Genomic DNA, 26,213 nt, shown 5'->3' with positions numbered 1-26,213 from the left:
TTAGGAAGACCTAATGTGTGAAATATAGGTCAAGGGTATATGTAAAGAACAGAGCAGGAACCGGTACTGAATCTGGAATTCAAGATGCTATTGTAAAGCAGTACAAGTTATTGGATTAGTATAATCCTTATTGTAAGTCAGTGTGACTTCCCATTGAGCAGTGAGCTCTAGGCAGTTGGCCTTCTTGCATGTGTAGGCCCCTATTGTAAGTAATATTCTCTTATTGGCCAGTGAGTGAATATTGTGGGTCACAAATCCCACCGAGGTTTTTTCCACATTGAGTTTCCTCGTTAAACATCTTGTGTTATGGTGGAATTTTCATGTGGATGTTCTTGATTATGTTTATTGCTTTATTTCTTGCATACTGGTACACTATTATATTATGTTTTGCATGTTTTAACTTAAGAAATACTTATTACTGGTTAGATACCGATTCACCCCCCGCCTCTCAGTATCTATGGGACCCCCAACAAGTATCAGTAGTAGTACCCATGCCAACCCCACCAATCACAGTGGCACTTGACTGAACAATAATAGGAATACTATCCCCATATTCCACACCAGTGGCAGTGGCACTTGATTCACCACCAATGGGAATACCATGATGTGGTGGTGGTTGTGGATTTGAACCTGAAACAAATGTAGGTGGACCCTGAGGGTAACGAGTAGTACCTTTCCATGATGAATCTAAAGAATCAAGTCCAATGACTGGTTTAACAGGAGCTTTTGATTTTTAATCTGATGGAAGTTGTACCTCAAGTGGATACCAAATGTCTTCTCCTCTGGGACCTAGACCACCACCTTCAAAACCCATTTTTTCCACAATGTTTTCTCCTTTGCTATATTTTTCTCTCATGGACTCATTGAATCCACCTAATATTTTAGGGACTGTACTATTTGTTGGAGTGGGCTCAACCTCATACTCATCATCATCTTCACTCTCGTCATATGTTGTTGTGGGATGCTCCATATTACACAATTTGCTAAACTCTTCATCCTCGTCGATGGTCTCAAATTCTGCACTGGTCTTTAGTTCACCGAGATTCTTCCTCATAGTCCAAAAATCATTTATTTTGGTTTGAGTCCAATAACTCTCTTTATATTCTTGCAAAATTGATTTGGGAATAGATTTGATAGATGGATTAGCAGATTTTTGGTAGAAATTGTAGGACCTCCTATTTTGGATGCCCTGGCCATCCTTTGTTGTCCTCTATGTGTGCAATGCCATAATTTGTGATGACATTTCTACTGTTGAAATTTTATTGTTCGCAACAATTTTCTCCATCTCTTTTTTTACCTCATCCTAGGGGTCCATGTTTCTAAGCTTTTCTAGCAATGGTTTACTTTCATGTTGACATAACACTGAAGAGTTCCCATTTTTCTTAAGCCTTGCTTGAACTACACCGATTGGATCATACTGCTAGAGACCCTCATCACCAAAGCTAAAAACTGTCAAAAAATCATGTGCCACATTGAATGCTTTGCTCTCAAATGTGAACCCTCCACATGAGAAAGGCAAAGAAGGAAATAGGCTCTTCTTTTTCTGACCATGGAAGTTCCTATCTGTGCTCTCCAACTGTCATACATATTCCAATGCAAATACCCTCTCTGTCACATGAATTGGAAGTCTGTATGGTTTTACTGTTGATCCGTAAAACCTTAACACAGTGAATTCCTCCATGAAGAACCAATCAGCCAATTGTATTTGACTTCCGAGTTGAATGCAATCTCTACAAGACACATGCAAACTAGGCATTGGAGTGCTTGTAATTTCATTATACATCGGTGCCAAAAAGAAGTCTACAAAATGGTTGTAGTTTTTTCTGTTATCATGCATCCTTATCTTTGGTGTCCATTCATATATTGGATACTCTGTTCTATTCTGAGTCTTCTCATCAATCTTATAGTTCACAATTTGAAGATTGTTGGTCTCGAATATTGCACGATACTTGGATAGAAGGAGATAACACAAGTAGGGTGAGAATCTAAATGTCTTACAGGAACCTTTTTTATCATTAGTAATTGTTTTTGCATGGATTAAACAATGTGCTCAATAAAATTATATGTTATTGGCTGACCTACACAATGGATCCTAAAGATCATTTCAAGAAGACTTGCACCCACTTCCCTATCATTTTCCAATCCCAGGCAAAACGACAGCAAGGAAATAGTATCCCCAACCCATGGAACAAAAATGTTAGAATCATAAGGAGGCTTATGATTCTGATCCAAATGAGTACCATGCTTTATTAGAGCTTTGATAAATGAATCTCTGTGACTTGAATCGAGACTCTCATAATTCCCTGCCAACTTTCCTAGGTCAATTTGGACGTTTGCATTTTGTGCTTCAAACCCTAGGTTCAACAAACGAGCAAATTCTCCCACGTTTATGGATAGAATTTGCTCTTTTGTATTTTTATTGACAATTTTTTTTTTATCTTCATCATAATTTTTGGCGCAAAGTATGACAAAATCAAGGTAAGGGAATACTTCAGGTAACACCATGCTTCCCAATCCAGCATCCCATGATGTGATTTTATTTGTTCTTAGTTTTAACATTGAGTTGAAAACAGTAAATTTTCCCCTGGATGGATCTACCACCTTATTAGACAATGCATATCTAATATCTATGATACGCTTTTCACCATGGATAGCTGGGTCATAAATATCATGGTATTCATTAGTGAAACCTGGTGTTTTAACCATTTCAGTTAGGTACATTTTTTTTTTCACATGGCTTCCTGTTGAACTACTGCTTCTTGTTTTCCACATCGTTGTTATTGTTAATAATTCAAAATAATGCTAGATACAAACCTAAAAATCCTAACCCTCAAATTGGACCACGAGATTAAAAAAACTAAAAAAGGCAGGATGTGTTCTAGATTTTACCCAAAATTTATATTTCACTAGATTGGCATAGACAGTCTCTGTTGCAACTTGCATTCCTCAATCTAGTAGTTATTTCAGAATCTCCCTCGATTTAATGGTTTTTCCATGAAATGAAATACAATTATGATTTATGAGTCACTTATTTTGAAAAATATGAAAGGTACAAAAGTAATACTTAGGGAAAAATAACTAGAATCATGTTGTAATTTTATTAATTATTATTAATATCTATTCATCGCCGAAGGACAAAACATTCATTACTTTACTTTCAATCTAAATTCTGAGGACATTAAATGTAAAATGTTCAATTCCAGGTGAAGTTCTCAAAAATGTGTTCACTTCCCACATTCAGGCCGAAATTGTTGGTATTTTGATGATGTTTTGATTGTCATTGATGGACACACACTTACTTGATGTATGAGTTATGCTCAACTGGTAGTTGTTCTAACTGGTATTGTATGTCATTGAATATACTCTTTAGACTATCAGTATTTTGCAGAAATTGGTTTACCGGTCACAGATAGACTGAAGACCTCAAGCGGTACGAGGATCTCAAGCAAAACAAAGGACCCGAGCGATAGTCATTTATTTTTTAATCAAAACACTACAATATTCTAGTCTTTAGTTTTGTCAACCGGTAATTGATATATTGTATTAACTGATATATGTGTGTGTGTGTGTGTGTGTGTGTGTGTGTGTGTGATGAGTTACCAACCGGTATTATTGTAATGTGTGATGAGTTATCATCCACCGACACTTTGGTAGTCTTTTTGTGTTATGTTACCAATTGTGTCTAGATGCACTGTACCTAGGAACTTGTAGTTTAATCTTATTGTACCGACATGAAATCAGATTCCTTTATAAGGACATCATGTCTAGGTTTTGTATATGAGATAAAGAAGAAAAGATTATTATGTGCGATCAATGAAGAGAAGGTTAGGTCTTTGTGAAGATATAGAGTGTGCAGATATAGAAGACTGAAGTAATGTTGAAATGCATTAGCAATGAGCTGTCAAGGATCTAATTAAGCATACTATGCTATTATCTAGATCATTCACTTGTTGATTACTAATATCTTCGACAAGTCTGAAACCCTTAACTGGGTAGGCCCAGCAAAGCCTTTGTAAATCCTCTAACAAGGTGGTTCACAACTGTGGATCTGAAATCCTTTAACAAGGTAGTCTTTAATAGGACTTATCTCCTAACAGAGATCTAGATTCCTAACAGGATCTGTTTTGGTGAAGAATATTGTATGACCTTAACTGGTCTGGTTACTAATCTACAAATAGTTACTTGTGAGTTTCTGCTCACCATGGTTTTTCCCATTTGGGCTTCCACGTCAAATATCTTGTGTTATGGTGATTGTGCTTTTGAGGGTGAATGATTTGTTTTCTATTTGGTTTGCACTTATCTTAACTGATTTATTAGTGAATTAGATGCACCAGTTATCTGCTAAACTATTTAAAAGATTGATTACGGTATTTTTTGGTATACTAATTCACCCCCCCTCTTAGTATTCATCAATTGGTATCAGAGAAAACCTTTCAATAAGTGTAACCACTTGGAAGGAGATATGGGGGAATACAATGTGAGGGAACTTACTTGTCATCTCACTCAGACTGAGAGAACCTATGATAAACTCAAAGTCAAGTATAAAGCCTCTTTGGCCAAGAGAAGAGAGCATGCTGAGAAACTGATGGAACTTACTGAAAATAGCTCTTCTGATGTAGACATGGATGCCCTAGTTGAAGAAGTTGAAAAATTGAATGAATCAAAAGACAACCTGAGAAGGGCATTGGAAGGAATGACTATCAGAATATGTCAGGAGCTTGAGAACAGAAGGAAAGTTGAAGATTTGGTAAAAGACAAAGACCATGATATTTCCAAACTGAAGCAAGAAATCATTACCCTTACCACTCATCTCCATGAGAGTAAAGTGGAAAAAGAAGAAATGCAAGGTGAACTAAACATGGCCATTTCTGAGAATGCAACCTTGATGGAATCCAATACTGCTATTTCCAAGGAACTTACTGAGTCAAAGGAGATACTTACCAAATTTAATCAGAGTACTGCTAAGCTAGAGCAAAAGCTAGAATTAACAAAGCCAGTAAAGAATACCACTGGACTTGGTTTCTCTAGATATGAGGAAGGTGAGACCTCTAGAACAAAAGCTAAAGCATCAAAGAAGCAACCGATGTCCAAAGGAAAAGGTAAGCAAAAATTTAAACTTGTTTGCTTTAATTGTCTCAAAGAGGGACATACTGCCAATGTGTGTAGAAGCAAGGCCTACAACAATTTTCCTTATTTTCAAAACAATGTGCCTAGGTCCAATAGATTCAATGGAAACTGTTATGCATGCAACAATTTTGGGCATAGAGCATTTGAATGCAGGTCAGTTTTGCAGAACACTAGGAGATATCCTCCAAGGACTCAAGGATTCATCCCGGAACCTTCCGTGAACCAGAATCCCAACCAATACAATACCTATGACCATCGGTCAAGTGGTTATCAAGCAGCTACTAGTTGGAGAGCAACTTATTTGATCTGTCATAGTAACAGTCACACTGCTGCAACATGCAGAAGAAAGAATGGAAGTATGAATAATGGACCATGGAGAACACCTAGAATGGTATGCTATCATTGCAACAAACCGGGACACACTACCAGAACTTGTAGACTGAGAAAGAACCTATCAGGTGATATACTGATCACTCCAGAAGGGGATATTGATGTTGAAACTGTTCAAACAAAAATGAATAAAACTTGGAAAAAGAAATCAGAAGAAGAGTCACATGATGAACCTGTTTCTGCACCTAGTGTGGAAGTCTCTGAACCGGCAAACTAAGCTTTAGAAAATCTTAGGGGGAACATATCAGTGAAATATTTCGAACCCTCGATTTATACTGATAAAGACCATTATTAGTATATGTTACCTGTCAATTGGCAGAAGATTTGAAGCAATAAAAGGCAAAATTAGGGTTTGTGCCCTAGTGGTGATCCATTTATTATGGTAGGTAAGAGTTTGTTTAAAAGGGATTCTCGTCATCATTCTCACTTATCTATTTTTGAAAGAAGATTTTTCAAGAGTAGAGTAACCAGAGCTATTTGTTTAGCAGTTGAAGAATTCTTGTGCGAAATCTTGCAATCATTTTCAAACAATCAGTGAAGAACACTAAGCGGTGAACTAGCGACCGAAGTGGTGTACTGTGCGTGATATCGGCAAAACCTAAATTTTAGATTGTGAAGGTATTTTTGAAAATTCATTCTTATCATTGGGTTATGGCTTTTGCATTGCACTCTAGTTCTAGTGAACCCGTAGATACATCTGAGTTTCTTTAGAAGAAAATGAAATACAATGCCCTATCTCAAATTCCCGTCGGAATTATTGTCGAGGGAGATATTTCAGGGTATATAGATTGTAAGTTGGAAGACCTAGGATCCCTAGTAATTCACTCCCAGCTATGTTTGTTTTGTGGAGATGACAAGAAGATTAAACCAGAGTATAGCATTCTTGAGAAGATGAAATTGCACAATGTGGTATACTTTCTGGAAGAATTCTCAGAAGAACATATTCGCATGATCCTCAACAGAGTGCATGGTGACAAGATGTACCTTGAGCAGACCCATGACATCACACCATAAGTGATTCATGTTGTCACCAGATTCTGCAATGTTGGAGAAGTACCAGTTCTACAGAAGGTCACCAAAAATAAAATGAAAGAGCTCACCGGTTGTGTGAGTGACCAACAAGGAATGATCATCAACACCATTAAAGATGATCTGGTAAAATATGTTTGCATGGTGATTGGTTACAGGATTTTTTATGGAAGCAGAATGAATTATGTCCCTACTGCTACGGTAAATGCTTCTTACGGGATGATTAAGGAAGATAATAAATATGACCTATGTACCTTTCTACAGAAACAATTGTTGGAGAATCTGAAATCCATCAAACAGGACAAAACTCTGAGGTTCAAGTTTGGCCAACTTCTGGTCGGCCTATTCTTCTATTTTCAAGGTTATTTCCTTGGAGTAGGTGATGTTCAATGGTCTACTGACCTACCAATTTCCAAACAAATCAAGGAGAGTCTACAAGCAGTGGGAACTGCATATCCTGAGGTTCTAAATAAGTATTTTGATGAATTCAGACTAAAGATGAACCAGAGAATGAGGATATCTCATGATTTAGTGAAGGAGTATTAAGATGTCTGCTTCACAATAAGGACCAATCACTGCATAATGGAAGCTGTGGAACCTAGAAAGGAAGTAGTTGACCCTATGGGGTATGAAGTGGTGAATGACACATTGGTTGGGTATGCCTCTACCCTACTTGCCTCACCATTGGATGCAAAGAAGAAAAGAACCAGTACCTACTTGGAGAGCGTCACACCGATTAAGGAACGGAAGCAGCAAAAGAGCAAAGCAGTGCCATCGGTATCAGCATCGATTACATATGCCAGTCCAAGAGTGACCAAACGGTCACCAGCCAAAAAGAAACTTGAGATTATTTCGGCAAAAGTGTTTGAGAGGAAGCGGAAATCTAGGACTCACTCACCGGAGTTAGAAGACACTGAATAGGAGATTCAAATAAAGAAGACAAGGCAATCAAGCAAAAAGCCGAAGTCTACTGGTAATGTACCAGCAACTTCTGCATTGGTAAATATAGATATTTCTTCTTATAAACCAATGACACATTGTCAGAGGACAATAAAGAATATTAGGAGGAAAGTGCGTGATGACTTAAAGGAATATTTTGATGAATTTAATGATGGTGAGAAAGAGGATGTAGAACAGGAGGTCATTAAATATTTATGTGTTAATGATTGGTCACCTTCTGAGATTAAAACTATTACTCCAAATTCTTTGTATGATTCTTTGGATAACAAATGGTACATTGCCATTGAGAGAGAACAAGAGATCAAGGAGAAAAATTTTGCACAGTACTTTCCCGATACCTCAAATTCTGAGTTATTTGAAATTGTTGACAAGTACAAAGGCATTTTCTTTATGAGAAGAAGGTGACTCAGGTTACTAGAAGATAAAACCTTTGAAGTAGAAAAAGATACACATATACAGGTTAAAGTTGTTGTCAAAATGCACCGAGTATCTGAAGCCACTAGGCAGGCTGATCATGCACTTGACCTATCCTCAGACAAACCGGATGAGGTATTGGATAGTCAAGGGGAAAGAGTGACGAAACAAAATGACCCTATTGATGTTGACGCATTAGATAATGAAGATGTCACTCCAGACAAAGAAAAGGCTGAGAAAGAGAAACAAGCCAAAGAGAAAGCAGAGAAAGAACAAGAAGAAAAAGCAAGGCAAGAAGAAGAGAATAGTAAAGAAGAAGATAAGAGGAAACAAGAAGAAGATAAGAGAAAAGAAGAAGAACAGAGGAAGGAAGAAGAAAGGAAGAAGGAGGAAGATAAGAAAAAGCAGGAAGAGGATGAGAAGAAGAAAGAAGTGGAGAAGAAACAAGAAGAGGAGAAAAAGAAAGAGGCAGAGAAAAAGAAAGAAGAAGAAAAGAAAAGAGTGGAAGAGGTGAAAGAAGCAGAGGAGAGAAAACAAGCGGAGATCAAGGCCAAAGAAGGAGGGCAAACTCCTAAGGCAACTGGTGATCAAACCAAGTAGGTTGATTCCACCAATCCCATTGATCTAACTCTTGCATGTCTGGCTCAATCAGGAGATGAGTCTGAGCTGCTACGAAGCATTAAACTTGCCTAGGAGAGACTAGAAGAATTACAGAAGAAGAAAGAATAGAATGTCATACAATTTGTTGTTGACACCCTTACCAGTCTAATTCTCGGTACTAACCTACATAGTACTGACTCCTCTCTATCCAAGCTCAAATTTCTTTGTACCGTAGTGGAGGACTAGGTATAATGCTTGGAGGATGTTGCTCAAGCAACTGCAAGTAAGAACCATGAAAAGGAACTTAATATTGCCTTAGTCAAGCAAATGAATAAACTTAGGACACAACTACTGAACCAGAAGGATAAAATCAGTGTTGCTATGGGTGAGGGTAAATTACTTCTAAGTAAAATCTGCCAACCCCATCTGTTTTGTGAAGATGTGCTCAAATAGAAAGCTCAACTCCAATCAGAGTTACAGGAATACATCAGCAACTTCAAGATTCCCTATGATTTATTCACTATCTATGGACAAACTATTCATCATTTCAGCATTAGACTACCAAGATGGACCTAGAAATCAACATCCAGACTCAAGATCTGCAGGAGCTTCAACTGCTCCTATTACCTAAACTGCAGGTTCTTCAAGGATGTTTTCTCAACTTGGAAGCCATCATGGTAACTCAAGAGCTGAGTACCATCGATGCAATGGAAGAACTGGCATTCTAGATGAAGACTAAAAGTGAGATTACTACCTCGCTACTTGAGTCATGAACATTGGACATGAAGATTTTTGTGCAGAACTTTAAATCTGTTTTTGAGAAATTTCATTCCTTATTGTCATGAACATCTACTCTGTGTTATTTTATTAAAAAAATAGTTTGCATTACTTTGTCATTGTTGGCAAAGGGGGAGTAGTGTGCATTACAATTTTGGTGAATGTTTATGCATTTACTTGTAATTTTTGCAAAAGGGGTAGTGTATATGCTTAGGGGGAGTAATTTTGATTTGGCATTTTTTTTGTAAAGCACTTAGATGTCAAAATTTTCCTAAGTGTTGCCATCAATGCCAAAGGGGGAGATTGTTGGCATTGTGATGATGTTTTGATTGTCATTGATGGAAACACACTTACTTGATGTATGAGTTATGCTCAACTGGTAGTTGTTCCAACTGGTATTGTATGTCATTGAATATATACTCTTTAGACTATCAGTATTTTGTAGAAGATGGTTTACTAGTCACAGATTGACTGAAGACCACAAGTGGTACGAGGATCTCAAGTAGAACAAAGGACTCAAGCTTTAGTCATTTGTTTTTTAATCAGAACACTACGATATTCCAGTCTTCATTTTTGTCAACTGGTAATCAGTATATTGTATTAACCAATATATATCTATGATGAGTTACCAGCTGGTATTATTGTAATGTGTGATGAGTTACCATCCACCAACACTTTGGTGGTGTTTTTGTGTCATGTTACCAAATGTGTCTAGATGCACTATGCCTAGGAACTTGTAGTTTAATCTTATTGGACTGACATGAAATTAGATTCCTTTATAAGGACATCATGTCTAGGTTTTGTATATGAGATAGAGAAGAAAAGATTATTATGTGCGATCAATGAAGAGAAGGTTAGGTCTTTATGAAGATATAGAGTGTGCAGATATAGAAGACTGAAGTAATGGTGAAATGCATTAACAATGAGTTGTCAAGGATCTAATTAAGCATATTGTGCTATTATCTAGATCATTCACTTGTTGATTACTAATATCTTTGACAAGTCCGAAACCCTTAATCGGGTAGGCCCATCAAAGCCTTTGTAAATCCTCTAACAAGGTGGTTCACAACTATGGATCTGAAATCCTTTAACAAGGTAGTCTTTAACAGGACTTATCTCCTAACAGAGATCTAGATTCCTAACAGGATCTATTCTGGTGAAGAATATTGTATGACCTTAACCAGTCTGACCTTAACTGGTCTAGTTACTATTCTGCTGATAGTTACTTGTGACTTTCTGCTCACCATGGTTTTTCCCATTTGGGTTTCCACGTCAAATATCTTGTGTTATGGTGATTGTGCTTTTATGGGTGAATGCTTTGTTTTCTATTTGGTTTGCACTTATCTTAACCGGTTTATTAGTGAATCTGTTGCACCAGTTATCTGCTAAATTGTTTAAAAGATTGATTACAGTATTTTTTGGTATACTAATTCACCCCCCCCTCTTAGTATTCATCAAAATCCACCCTAAGTCATTGATCTTTTCTCATCCAATGGACAATGGTACCTGTTGTCAGATGTCAGCACACTCGAGTCACTTTTCAAGACTATTTTTTAAGTCTGTTTAATCATTTTAAACTTCCACCCAAAAAAGAGCTTTATAGACTAAATTATATTTAATTAAATTTAAAACGTTCAATTCCTGATGAAGTTCTCACAAATGTGTTCACTTCCCACATTCAGGCCGAAATCCACCCGAAGTTGTTTATCTTTGCTTATCCAACGAACAATGGTACCTGTTGTCAGATGTCGTGGGCCCCATGACTTCTGCCATTTTTTGGGCATGTCACCACACTCGAGTCACTTTTCGGGTGTCTGGACTATTTTTTAAGTATGTTTAATCATTTTAAACTTTCGCCCGAAAAAGAGCTTTATAGACTTAATTATATATAATTAAATTTAAAATTCAAAACATGCAATTTCAGGCGAAGTTCTCACAAATGTGTTCACTTCCCACATTTAGGCCGAAATCGAAGTTCTCACAAATGTGTTCACTTCCCACATTCGAGGCGAAATCCACCCTAAGTCATTGATCTTTGCTCATCCAACAGATGATGGTACCTATTGTCAAATGTCATGGGTCCCATAATTAGAGACATTTAAAGATGTGAAAGAGTTTGAGATAACTATTAAATATAATGTTAATATTATTTGTAAAAATATGAAATTCAAAAATAGTATAGAACATGAAACGTAGTTTCTAGAATTAAAAAAATAACTAAATAAAAATATAAATTTTGATATACAATTTGAATGGTAAAAGTTTAATATAAAAAAGAAAACATTCAATATTAAATCTGAAATATTAATTTAAAGTTTAACAAAATTCTTTAAAAATATGTTTACAATATATTATTTTATAAAATACTTAAAAAATATATATTAAAGTTCAACATTAATTTAGTGTAATATAAATTTTAATTTAATTTAATTTAACTTAATAAATAAATAAAGACTAAAAATATATATAAAAGTTCAACATAAATTTAGTTTAATATAAATTTTAATTTAATATAATTTTATTGATAAATAATGTGGTGAATCTTATTGATAAACCTGCACCTCATAAGCACCTATGCAATATGCATTACCTTTGATCCTAGATTCCTAGTGAGACTATTGAAATTTGAAACACCTTATGGCCCACTAGAAGTCTATATATCACCTGCAAAGTGCAAAGATCAAATACATACTCAATCTCTCACGAGGGGTTCTCATTGATGATTGATCCAACATGTATGGTGAATGTAATAAGTTAAGAATATCTTTATACTTTACAACTGCATGATGTAACATATTGATATGATAAATTTGATTTAGTGGTTAACATCTTAGATGGTTTCTCTTGTCCTACTATAGATTCTATTACTCTTCCCGTTAAGGTTGGTACTAAGTGCTTAGATGTCATTTTTGCTATCATTCCTAAAACCTACATCAGATCAATTTTGTGTGAAGTTGGGACATCCTTGCCCTTGGTTCTCTTCCATGAAAGCTATCCCATCTACCCTTCATAAATGTCTCAAATTTCTTCATTATGACAAAATCTTAACTATAAATCATAGCATGTATCCAGTACCAACCCATGCATGCAGTAGTTCAAAACTTCAAAAACAAGCAAGTTGGTCTTTTAGTTTTAATTCACTTGTTTTTCGCGAGATAAACTTTTGTTTTATATATATTTATAAAATTATAATCAACCATAATCAATGTACAAATAATTAATGGAATGGACTGAATTTTTTTTATATATGTATTAAATATAGAGGAAGAAGCATTACATAAAAAAGATCACAGTATTAAATGTATTTCCATTGTTTAACAAAATATTGAAATAATGTAGCTCATAGACAAAAAGCATTTGAAAACTTTCATTAATAAAAATGAAATAGAATTATAGAAAGCATTTTTATATCCATAAGACTCTAAGAGGCAAACTGAAACAAACTGGAATTTGAAAAATTATCATTAATATTTATGCTTTGGAAATTTGCAATTTTTACGCTTGAGACTTGAGTCCCTCAAAAACTTAAAAGCCAAAATGAGTGAGCTACTGAGCCTGTGAGGTTTCGAGGAAATAGGAAAAAAAAAAAAAAAACTACTAGGGGGTCGACACTAGGGCACAGGTAGTGGATGATTTATAACTTTGCCCTAAGAATCTGGCCCTCCTTCCATGTAGAATTCTTCAGACAGCATAAGTTGGGAGAATTCTTCAAGACAAATGTAGTTTGGAAAGTCATCTAGGAGCAACCATTTCTGGAGGAAGTCCCTGCCAATTCGTGCCCATTTCCTGTGACATGTCAAGTGCTCCGCATTCAGGTTCAGGAGAAACGGTTGCCTGGCCACTGCCACTGTTTGGTCAAGGAGGAGAAGCTTGGATAATTCACTCACCCAAGGGATCCCCACCCCTACTTCTGCAAGGATGAAAATAGTAATGTCATCTCCAAGGAAGTCTTCCTTAAAAACCTTCCTCAACAACATCAACATATCCACCTTGTGTCCTCCGAGGTCCAGAAGAGATGCCAAGAACCAGGATGTAATGTCTATGTTAACACAATATCTATTTTCATTTTGTAGAAACTCTTTGCCCAACACCATCCACACAGCCTCATTGGTGAACGACCCAACCTCCTTATAGACTGATTGGAGGGTTGGATCTCTCACAGAGCCCAGAAAGGCCCTCTAGTCCTTTGCATAAACGCTTCTCAAGCAGATGGGAGTGTCCATCTTGAGAAATCAGATTAACAACCTGAGCCTATAAACCTAAACCAGAGGAAAAATTTAAATACTGTGAACTCCAATGATTTATCTACCAAATGGAAAAGGCTAATTGAAGATGAAAGAAGCAGAGATCGTAAATAAATAATTGAAGCTCTTGATTGTAATAATTACTTCTCTAACTGTATTAATTGCTTTAAATTTTTTTAAATCTTTCGTATCTTCGCAAATCTTTCCCATAAATGCACGAGTGTACGAAATTGGAAACAGCTATAAACCAAAACCAAGTTGGCAAGTACCACATTGGAAGTCATGGGGACAGAGTGGATTGCAATAAGTGAATAGATATCTATTAAATGACCAAAATTATCAATCGTGATTCATGAAATTTGATACGTGTCTATTGAATCCAATTCCATTCCAAGCACTTTCTGGTGAGCTATGTTCTCTTCAGATTATTGGGCCGAAATAAAACTTTAGCCATTGATCTACGATTATCAAACGGTTTAAAATCATTGATGGATTTTAGGTATGTGTCACCCTTCACGTGTCAAAGAGGCCATGCTTATTGATACATCATGCAGAGTCCAGACTCAATGTGATGTACTGATGTGATGTGATGTGATGTGCCTTGTCTATTAATGGAAATGAATTCATGAAATTGCCAATAAATTATATATTTTTTCCATAAATAACAAAATATTTGCCAAAACAAATTAAATAATTTTCAAGCGGTGGATAAAAATCTCCAATACATTTAAATAATTTTTCCTTCGGAGTAAAATTTTTTGCCCATACAATTATATATTCGTTCCTTTTAACAAAAATTATTTGCCTCCTACAATATATATTTTACCCATAGAACAAGGTATAATTCGTCATAAATTTATGGAAATTTTTCATACCCTAGAAAAAATCGCCAATACAAAATAATTTTTTGCCCTATTTTGAAAAAACAATTCGCCATCAATATGAAAATTTCCCCCCAAAAATAATGTCTGATACGCCAGGATTTTATAGAGTTGCCCGGGGGGTGATTTCTTAAAGTTGTCCCTGTTTATGCATGACTATAACATAATACACATATGCAGATATGGGTACATATGTATACATATGCACTCACATAGATGCATACCTATGGTGACATAGGCATATTTATACATGCTATTACAAGTAACATATTGTGGTTATTTTTCTATGCCTCATATTAGCTTGGAAACTGATTATTTCAATAATAAGCATCACTTGCAATATTGTTATGTTGAGAGGCATCTACAATGAAATACAAATATCCATAAACAAAAGAAGGATTTTGAATAAATTTGATGTGTACATGATAGGTAAATGCATGCATGTTTCAGTTTCTCTATAAGCATTATTTTATTAATTTGAATAAAATGGAATCATTACCACTTGTCTCTAAGTATATGAAACTATTACATCTTTAATGAGAGTGAAAGAGTGCAAAATCATTCATCTCCATGTCCTTCTTGACAACTAATAAACATGCAAGGCAATTATGTGATATTTCTCAACATTATTTTACATTTTTTTTTTTAGAATATAGGTATACTATCCTCTTTTTGTATCCTTGATTGATGATAGCTTGATCTTAGTTCGATCTTAGAAAATAATTTTGTACCCTTCATTATATCAAACAAGTCATTGATCCTAAGTAGTGGATCACACCTATTCTTTATGGTCACCTTATTAAGCATCATATAGTCAATGCACATGCAAATTGTGTCATATTTATTCTTTATAGAAGTTATTGGTGCTCCCCATGATGAAACACCTAGACTAATTGGACCTTTTATCTAACAACTCCTATAGGTAAACTCTCAATTCATATAACTCAATGGTGGTTATTTTATATGGGGTGTTCAATTGTGGTTTCATACTAGGTAAGATGCCGATAGAGAAATTAAATTCTCTTCTTGGTGGTAGTCTTGGAAATTCTTTAGGAAATGCAACTATAATTTCTTGAAGGATAGGATAATCTTCAATCAGTGGTGCTTTATAATTCCAATGTCATCAATATGAATTGCATATAAAGTGTGTCCTTTCCTCTATGCCATTTTCATTTGCATAATAGATATTTGTCTAAGGATTATGACTTTTTGAATGCCACAAATCTTAGTTGGATTTTTATAGTTATCTCAAGATGTTACTATTTCCATGGTATAGTTAACTATGACCTATTATTATGCTAATTGGTTAATTCCTAATATTACATCATAATATCCTAGGGGGCCACATAAAGTTAACTTGAGTGGTGAAGGTATTGGGATCCAAGAACACTGAGAGGGGGGGGGTGAATCAGTGTTCTACCGGTATGAATAGTTTTTATCCTTTTATACCACGCATATATAAGCCGGTAAACAAATATGCATATAACAAGAAGAAAATAAACCATCCACATAAATGAACACCATAAGACACAAAATTTATACGTGGAAAACCTCAATGAGGAAAAACCACAGTGGGATTTGTGACCCACAATATCAATTCACTAGCCATATGAAAAGATATTACATATAATAGGGGCCTGCACTTGCAAGAAGGCACACTGCCTAGAGCATACTGCTCATCACTAAAGAGCCTCACTGACTACAATCTTTCTGCTAAAGTAAATTACTGAAAATGAACTCAAGAAAGCATCTACTATGCCAAATAGAGTTCTGGTTTTGGCTCTGCTCTGTACCGGTTCATAAACCCTGAACTGCTACCGGAATCACTTCTCCTCCAAGAATTCTTTCCAAGCTATCTACAGATCATTGCATGATATAAAATTTGCATACAAAATGATCTTCATACATATATTTTGCATTACACAATTCTGCTATATTCTCCTATATCCACACATATCATCTATCACATCATATAAAAAATAACCTAGCAAACCGACCTATATACCTATTACAAATGATATGCCTTATGTCGTATTACAATACATTTACAAAGATATTCAATGTCAGCCTTGAAAATATTTATAAAATAATTTATTAAGTAAATCTGCCTTGATGTCAACTTCCAATGAAGTATTGATGCCAGTGTCGGTGCTGGTACTGGTCCCGATGTAGCCCTGAATACTCCAAAGACGGTATATGTCGGTATATGCCTCCTAGTGTCGGTTTATGACTTCCATCAGATCTTGTTGCCATCAATGACAACAAAATGAATCCACTAGAAGCTTAGAATTTGTAAACCATTGAAAGCTAGACAACGATCCACCTTCTTCTCTAGTCAATTTTCATATTAGATTGTTTAAAAATCTAACATAAAACCATATCTTCTAGGAAACATATCAACTATTCTAGGATCTATAATGTAGCTAGTTACTTTTGTACCTATTAGAACATTAAATAGGTAACCCTAAAGTTTATTTTTCAACTGTATAGGAGTTTCCTGGAAATTTAGGTCTACATATTATTCATCATCGCATGCATGTGATGCTAAACTTGTTGTTGTACATTTCGTTGATTTCTTCCAAATACCCTTTGTGGACATTGATTGGTATAACTGTCTACCTCTACAAACATAACATCCATGCATTGGTCCTTTTTACCTATATGGTTTTCCTTTGTTATTCTCATTAGGCTTTCCACCTCCATAGGAACCTTTGGAATTCATATATTTCTTATCTTGATTATCCCCTTTGGAAAACTTATTTTTCTTACAACTTTTATCACTAATTTGATTTCCCCTTCAAGTCTCCTTTTGGAAGGATTTATAATAGATTTTTTTATAGGATTTCTTACTCTTTTTCTTATTTTCCCTCCTCATGTATGTAAGATTATGAAGCTTTTGCTCATAATTAATTACATTTCAAATATATCATCCACTACTTTTGGAACATGGAGATCCACTTAAACACCAATCTAGGGCCTCAATTCCAATATGAATTTCCCAACCCTAAAATGCCCATCTTACTAATATTGAGGCACATATTTTGAAAGTTGTGTAATTTTATATCAATATTGAGTAATAGTAATCTCTCCTTGTGTTTTAGGTTTTATAACTTAATCATTTTCTTGTCAAAATAAATATTTAGATGCCAACATTTCCTAAACAAGCACAAAAATAGGTTATAATTAATATTTCCAATTATTAATTGTTTCTGAATTCTCTCATTTTTACACCAAGTTCTTGCCTCTCCTCTTAACTAGAAAGCAACATGTAAAGTGGAAAATCTAACCCTAGGTGTTCCCCTCACTCCAAGGAGAAAGGAGGTTACTAGGATTGATGGTTTTCACTTAGGAGAGACTTTACATTCAAAAGAGGGGTTGAAACCCACAAGATCCAATCCCACGCAATGCAAGATTGGATTCTAAATGAGTTTCAAGGGCTATGACAGCAAGGCTACCCTCTTTTGTAAAGAATGTAGATAGAAGGATTGAACTAGGAGAGTATGTAAAGTGAGAAAGATTCACTTATAAATAGAGATAGGAATATGGGATGAAGCTACGGACCTGGAATTAGTAGTAAAATGTCGAGATGACGCTGTCCTGCAAATTTGAGCGAAAGTTGACGGGACGATGGCGCCCGGCGTGCACACGGTCCTCCGAAAAATCCGCGAAATGAAGGGGGATTTGTTCGTCTCTGCACAAGGATTCCAGATCTTCAATTACAGCCGCGTACCTGCAACCTACACACAGAAAAGAGAGGACGATTGGGGGGTTAGGGATTAGGGGTTTGCCTTTAGGTCAAACCCTAGTTTTGGAATTAACCAAGAAATGAGAATGCTGTAAATGTAAATGTTTGTAATGTAATCAAGTACTGATACCTTGTTGTAAGAATGTTTGTATTCTTACATGCGAAGGTGTAATAATGTTGTATGTTGTATGTTGTAGGTTGTATGTTGTAAGTGATCTCCTCTTCAATGGTCGAATCCTTGTCTTGAATGCAACACTTAGCCTTGAATGGAGACTTAGAATGCTCAATTTCTTGAAGGAATGCTTGAATGCTTGAATGTTTTAATGTTTGCCTATAGCTTCTGCCTCTTGTACACACATGTCCTTTCTCCTCAAAATGGGAGAGGAAATGTAGTTTATATACTTGTCAATTAGGGTTAAAAGACTAATTTTTCTGACGTTAGGCCGACTTAGAAACCTTGTTTTCCAATTTGCAAACTTAAAGACCCGATGCCCCATAAGAGACCGGGCCCAAAATAGGGCCAGGGACCAGGGTGCTGGGCGCCATGGTCTTGGGGGACCAGGGCGCTGGGCGCCATGTTCCCACCTCCCAGGACAGTAGGGTGCAAGGAAGGATCAGGCCACGGTGTAGAAATATGCAGTTTTTGATGTCATAAACAGATTTCGAGGTCTCCATTCAGGTTCAGTGTTGCGTCGCCATCGTGAAGACCCAAATGCAGTCAAAATTGCAAGTGTCACAATTTTAGGATGCTACATTTAGCCCCCACTTTAGCGGGAGTATAAGCATACACCCATACTTCTGGTAAAGTACAAGGAAACAACATTGAAAGACTTTCACCACATCAAGGAGGCAAGATACACCAAGCCCCCAGTGGACTAAGGGTCTTACGACTTTGATTGACAAAGTAAAAGGGAAGATCACGAGGGAGAACCATGACTGTCAGTAGTAAGGTTCCCTCACTATGAGTCATGCAAGAAAGATAGCAAAAATTTTCAAGGCAAAGATAAGTTTGCCAAGAAGTTTTCAAGTATCTTGAAGAGATATGGATGGAGTGTATGCCCCCCTACATTAAAGTGATCACACACGCCTCATCGGGGGTGATTGCTTTAAGGTAGTGATACACATAAGAAAGGAGAAGGGAAAGGAGCATGTTATCACAAAGATTTAGCCCCCAAGTGTGAGATAAACCCAAGGATAATAGACACAAAACACAAACCACAAGGTGACTTCGCTTTCCTTGGGGTCAGTATGCTGTATGATAATTCATGTATATCATATGTATGTATGCATAAATGTTCTTCATTCCCCAATCAAGGAAAGTCACCTAGAAGAAGGGAACACATGTGTCTTTTGAGTCAACATGAGAGAGACCAACAGAGATCTCAATGCTTTGCATCATCCTCAAGTAGACAACACTAAGGACAATAAATAGAAGAATAGGAATAACACATAGAAGAAGTAACAAAAGAGAGGAGGAGAGAGTCTGCTATGCTAATGAACTAGTCTAGCACGTCATCCACCCCTCGATCTTGCTGATCAATATTTCGGGAAGGCAGGAAACACGCTAGAGGAGGAACATCCAACACAGCAGATGGAGCTATCACAAGATCCAAACAAGGGCTATGTTCATGTTCCAAGCCACGTTGTTCTTGTCTAGGAGCTAGGATAAGTGCTCTAGAAAATTCGTTAGATAAATGGTTATCAATATCAACAAATTCATATTCACTATCAGAAGCAAGAGAAGTAACATTTTCATCTATATCATCATCAAGATTTATAAAAATAGGATCTTTAACTTGCACAGGATCAAAACCATCATGCATCTTATGCTTAGGAGATTTTGGCTCAATTTTCAGCTGAGGAGAAAATGGAATAATACTAGCTGAAGGTGTTTTTGGAGATTGCAAAGTTTGAGAAGCAGCTGCATGAGCTCTAAGATGACACTTTCGTCGACGTTCACGCACAAAACGATTACGTCTAGTATTAGTAGGAAGTTGAGGAGATTGAGGAGGAGGAATGTTCTCATCCTTATCACTTGGGTGTTTAGGTTGTGGTCTCTTAGGTTGGATAATAGGAGAAGAGGAAGGTCTCTTCTCTTTATAAAAGGAAGGAGGAGGAACTGCTCCATATAAAGGAGGAATATTTGGTTTAGGAAGGAGACCAAGTCCATCATGACGAGGAGGTATAGGTCTACTTTTAGAAAGTTTATTAGACATAGACATAGTCACATCCATAGGAATGGGTTGGGAATCTTCTTGAGGAAAGACATTAGTTTTATCTTTCAAAGGAAAAACTTCCTTCTCAAGAACGATAGGAATATCAAGTTTGGGTGTTCTAGGTTCACTTAGAGATAGGATCATATCTTTTTTCCACTTTTGATAAGATTTGAAAAGATGATCACTTCGCGGTGGAAGAGATTGGAATTGTTTAGGCCAAAAATAATCAATAGGAACACTAGAAGTTCTTTCAGCTGGTTTAAAGAGACTATGATTGATAATAACAACTTCACCATTATGGGGAAATTTCAAACACTTGTGAATAGGAGAAGCAATAGCTTTCATGGAAGATAGCCAAGGATAGCCTAGCTTCACATGAAATTATTCAGATGAAGGAATAATAGCAAAGCTCACATCAAGGGATTTGTTATGGACCTCAATAGGTAATGTAATAGAACCAATTGTAGGAGAAGAAAATGCATCAAATAATTTCACAACCACATCTATCTTGTCATAGATCACTTGATTCAATTGCAAAGTAAAAAGAAATTCTTCAGTAATAACATTAACCATGCAAGAAGGATCAATAAGCACTCCATGGAAAGGTGTATTCTTGACTTTTGCAACTATAAATAAAGGACCATCAGGTGCCCTGATAGTTTCACTAGAATCAAACGTGATGGAAGGTTCTTTAGGGATTTTCTACTACTCTACAAAGTTAATCACATTCGGAGTCATAGACACAAGACCATCAGGTGAGAAAGAGGAATCATTAGTCTCAATCACATTAGAGGTATGAGAACGTAATGGATCAGTAAAAATCTTAAGATTTTGGTTAGGAGGAGCTACATATGTGTTGCCTTTATCATTCACTCCTGAAACAGAGATAGTATTATTATCAATCAAATCTTGAATTTTACCCTTTAAAGCAAAACATTTTTCAGTATCATGCCCAGGTTGACGATGAAATTGACAAAAAGATTTGTTATCAAAATAGGGTGAATTAATCTTTGCAGGATCTATTTGCTTTATAGGAGGGAGAGTAAGCACATTTTGTTCCAATAACTTATTCATAATACTATGCAATGATTCATTCAAAGGAGTAAACTTTCTTTCTTTCTTGAAAAACTTAGAAATAGGAGGCACACCTGATGCTGCATTCACATTGTTGTTGATGATGTTTTCATTAATGAACCCTCAAGTCAGTTTAAACTTCCCAAATGGTTGTTGACTACTATCACCCTTATCACTCAGAGCCATAGGATTTGTTTGTTCCATTTGACTCACAGTCAGTTGATAATTGTGAAGAGTTGCACACAACTGTTGGAAAGAAGTAAACTCAAAAAACAAAAGTTTTTCTCTAATATCTTTTTGTAAATTAGAAATAAAGATTCTTTGAATATCATTGTCAGGTACTGGAAAAGAAATTTGAGCACACAAATGCTTATATCTACCAATGAAATCAGTCACTTTTTCTTTAACACCTTGTTTACAATGCATTAAATCAATCAAAGTAACTTTAGGACTTATATTGTTTTGAAATTGTTGAATAAAATCATTTGCAAGTTGTTGGAAAGAAGTAATAGGATAGGAAGGCAATGAGCAATACCATTGTAGAGCCTTATCTCTTAATGTTCTAGTAAACAGTTTTGTAAGCAACCTTTGGTCATGAGCAAAATCGGTACATACTGTTTGAAAGGTCTTAACATGTGTTAGAGGATCACCTTTACCATTATAAAGCTCCAACTATGGGATTTCAACATGTTTAGGGGGGATAGCTCAAACAATGTCAAGAGAAAGTGGGCTCACAACATCAAATGTGGGCACACTAAACTTAGATTGATTCACAGAGGCAGTTTGTTGCTATAAAGAAGAGACAGTTTGCGCAAGATTGTTAATGGTTGCTTCAGTCGAAGAGTTCATATTAGACATGTTAGATTGTGATGGAGGTATTATGTTATTGAAAGAAGGTATTGATTGAGAGTAAGGTGGCAGGACACTATGATGGTTAGTCATAGGAGATGATTGGAAAAAAGGAACACTACAAGGAGGAATGGAATGATTAAACGAATTGCCCCCTTGTGTCATGTTCATTTGTGGAGATGTAATAGGAACACTCATTGAAGGAATGAATGAAGAAGTTGGATTGAATGAAGGAAGAGGGTTGATTGAAGAAGAAGGATTGCCCCCATGACTGGTGATCATAGGTGGAATGTCTTGTATTGAAGTAGTCATTATGTTTGATGTAAAAGTAGGTATACTAGCAATAGAAGTTGTTAAAGGAATAGAATGATTGACTTGAGTAGGAGGTTGTGTATAACCTACAGTTTCGGCACAACTCTTCATAGGAATCACATTCGAATCCACAATGTGAGCAATACCACGCAAAATATCAATTCCATTCTTATCACTTTGAACCATACGTTTTAGACCCTCAATTAATGAAAGAGCTTGACTATCGGGGTATTCTCGAGACATCCATTGCTGAAAATCATCAAATTGGTTATCCAATTTTGAAAGTTGTTCTACAGAAACCTCATGGAGAGCTTCTTCATCATTAAGAGGATTAGAGGAATTACCCGTGTCCTTGTTAAAAAGGCTATTCAAATTAGGTTCCATCTCCTCGGTAATTAAACCTTGGAAAGACTTAATTCTAAGGCTTCGTCTAATGGGAATAGTGTAAGTAGGGCTTATTGTTGTAAAACTCATGCACTAGAGAGGGAAAGAAGATTTTGAATTTAGAGGTAGCAAATTTCAATAAAATCAGCCAATCTCCTAGATTTAAGCTGTTAAATGCAATCACGACAATCTCCTGAAATTTTGGGAAAAATGTCAAGGACCGTGGCGAACGGAGTGCACACGGTCCTCGCAACTTTTTTCAAAATTTTTAGGGATGAAAGTTATGATGATTTTACAGCTAATCTAAAAAAATTGAGTGATTTTACGATCTGTAGATAGGCCAAATTAAAGTTGCAATCTCAAAATTGAACCCTACCAAGATTGTTGAAAAATGCAAAATTTGAATTTTGAAAAAGAGAGGGAAACTGAAATTTTGAATTTTATGATTTTAGAGGGAATACTGAAAGCAATGCAAGCTTTGAAATTTAAAAGTTGACTCAATTTCATGCAAAATTCAATTTTGAAAGTGGAAATCAAAGTTGTTGCAATCAAACACTTAATTTCAAAAGTCACAAATTGCAAAAATTTGAATAAAGCACTAAAACTTTGAATGAATGCCAACACACTTTTCAGATTTAGGACAGTAAGAAACCAATTTTGATACAAAAATTCAATTTCAACAATTTTTTGAATGATTAGAAGCCTTAATCCAAGCAATCACTAGACCAACTTTGACTTTAATTTTGAATGTGATAGAATTGATGAAATCAGCCAAGATTCTGGATTTTAGCAGAAAAAAACAGTAAGATCTAGCTCCCGAAATTTCAGAAAAAAATGTCGGGGACAATGGCGCTCGGGGTGCACACAGTCCTCGCAACTTTTTTCCAAATTTTCAGGGATGAAAGATATTATAATTTTGTTGTGGAATCCAAAGTTATAGCTGATTTGGAGGTGTTTTGATCAGTGAAATTGTCGATCAAAGGTTGAATCAAGAGGGTTTTAAAAATTAGGGTTTTGACAATTAACCACTTAATTTTCAGAATTAAGGCACAAATATGAATTGATAATTTGCAATAGAAGGATAGATCTAAAATTAGCATTAATAATTAAACATTTCACAAGCTCAATTGCTAAAAAGAAAATTTAGGGTTTTCATGCAATTAACCTCTAAAATTTTGCAAAAGATCAAACATGGAAATGTAATTAAGGAAGAAAATTTTTTAGATTTAACCATGAATAATCAGAATTAGGATGTTCACGTCGGGTTCACCAAAATGTAAAGCGGAAAATCGAACCCTAGGTGTTCCCCCCACTCCAAGGAGAAAGGAGGTTACTAGGATTGACGGTTTTCACTTAGGAGAGACTTTACATTCAAAAGAGGGGTTGAAACCCACAAGATCCAATCTCACACAATGCAAGATTGGATTCTAAATGAGTTTCAAGGGTTATGACAGCAAGGCTACCCTCTTTTGTAAAGAATGTAGATAGAAGGATTGAACTAGGAGAGTATGTAAAGTGAGAAAGATTTGCTTATAAACAGAGATAGGAATATGGGATGAAGCTGCGGACCTGGAATTAGTAGTAAAATGTCGAGACGACGCTGTCCTGCAAATTTGAGCGAAAGTTGACAGGACGATGGCGCCCGACGTGCACACGGTCCTCCGAAAAATCCACGAAACGAAGGGGGATCTGTTCGTCTCTGCACAAGGATTCCAGATCTTCAATTACAGCCATGTACCTGCAACCTACACACAGAAAAGAGAGGATGATTGGGGGGTTAGGGATTAGGGGTTTGCCTTTAGGTCAAACCCCAGTTTTGGAATTAACCAAGAAATGAGAATGTTGTAAATGTAAATGTTTGTAATGTAATCAAGTACTGATACCTTGTTGTAAGAATGTTTGTATTCTTACATGCGAAGGTGTAATAATGTTGTATGTTGTAGGTTGTATGTTGTAGGCTGTATGTTGTAAGTGATCTCCTCTTCAATGGTCGAATCCTTGTCTTGAATGCAGCACTTAGCCTTGAATGGAGACTTAGAATGCTCAATTGCTTGAAGGAATGCTTGAATGCTTGAATGTTTTAATGTTTGCCCATAGCTTCCGCCTCTTGTACACACATGTCCTTTCTCCTCAAAATGGGAGAGGAAATGTAGTTTATATACTTGTCAATTAGGGTTAAAAGACTGATTTTTCCGACCTTAGGCCAACTTAGAAACCTTATTTTCCAATTTGCAAACTTAAAGACCCGATGTCCCATAAGAGACCGGGCCCAAAATAGGGCCAGGGACACCATGGTCCCACCTCCTGGGACAGCAGGGTGCAAGGAAGGATCAGACCACGGTGCATAAATATGCAGTTTTTGATGTCATAAACAGATTTCGAGGTCTCCATTCAGGTTCAGTGTTGCATCGCCATCGTGAAGACCCAAATGTAATCGAAATTGTAAGTGTCGCAATTTTAGGACGCTACACAACCCAAATTGCTTGATTTCATTTGAGAGATTTTTGATCTCATAATATTCATCCATTTATATGATCTAAGATTCTACATCATTCCCTAATTTTTTTCCATCAAATTTATGAGGTTCCTCCTTATTTAAATCCTTTGTTAGTTCAATTTTTACCTTCACATGTTTATTATCAAACTTTTCTTCCTCTTCACCAAGGGCCTGTTTAACATAACTTTTCTAGTTCACTGAAGTTTTTGAATTTGTGTCATGATTGGCATTGAATGGTTTATTTTGAGTTCTTGTTCCATGACATTTATCATAGCTTAAGTATGAGTCAATAAAGCCAAAATTTGATCCAAATTATCTTGTTGTTAATTATCATTTCTAGGACTAGCTTGATTAGAACTTTGTGCCTAATCTATAGTTGGATTTCTCAAGCTATATATTTTCTTGAGAAGTCAGAAGAACAAGTGAAATCAAACTCAATGCCTAATGTTTAATGTAGATCTCTTATATGATAAGTAACATAACTCTGGATTAGACAATAACATTTTCATGAAAAAAATAATATAAAACATCAACATAGTAATCACAATGAATCAAAATTAAAATACTAAAATGTTAATTCTCATAATCAAGTCTTAATATATAATTTCAAATTAATCAAAATTTCATCATGAAATATAAGCAATGTTTCATACGGTTGATTAAATAACAATGAATATCATTGTACATATAAACTCAAATGAGTCATCTACCCAT

This window comes from Cryptomeria japonica, chromosome 2, assembly GCF_030272615.1.
Source record: "Cryptomeria japonica chromosome 2, Sugi_1.0, whole genome shotgun sequence".
NCBI lineage: Eukaryota > Viridiplantae > Streptophyta > Pinopsida > Cupressales > Cupressaceae > Cryptomeria > Cryptomeria japonica.
This window is presented reverse-complemented; position numbering follows the sequence as displayed.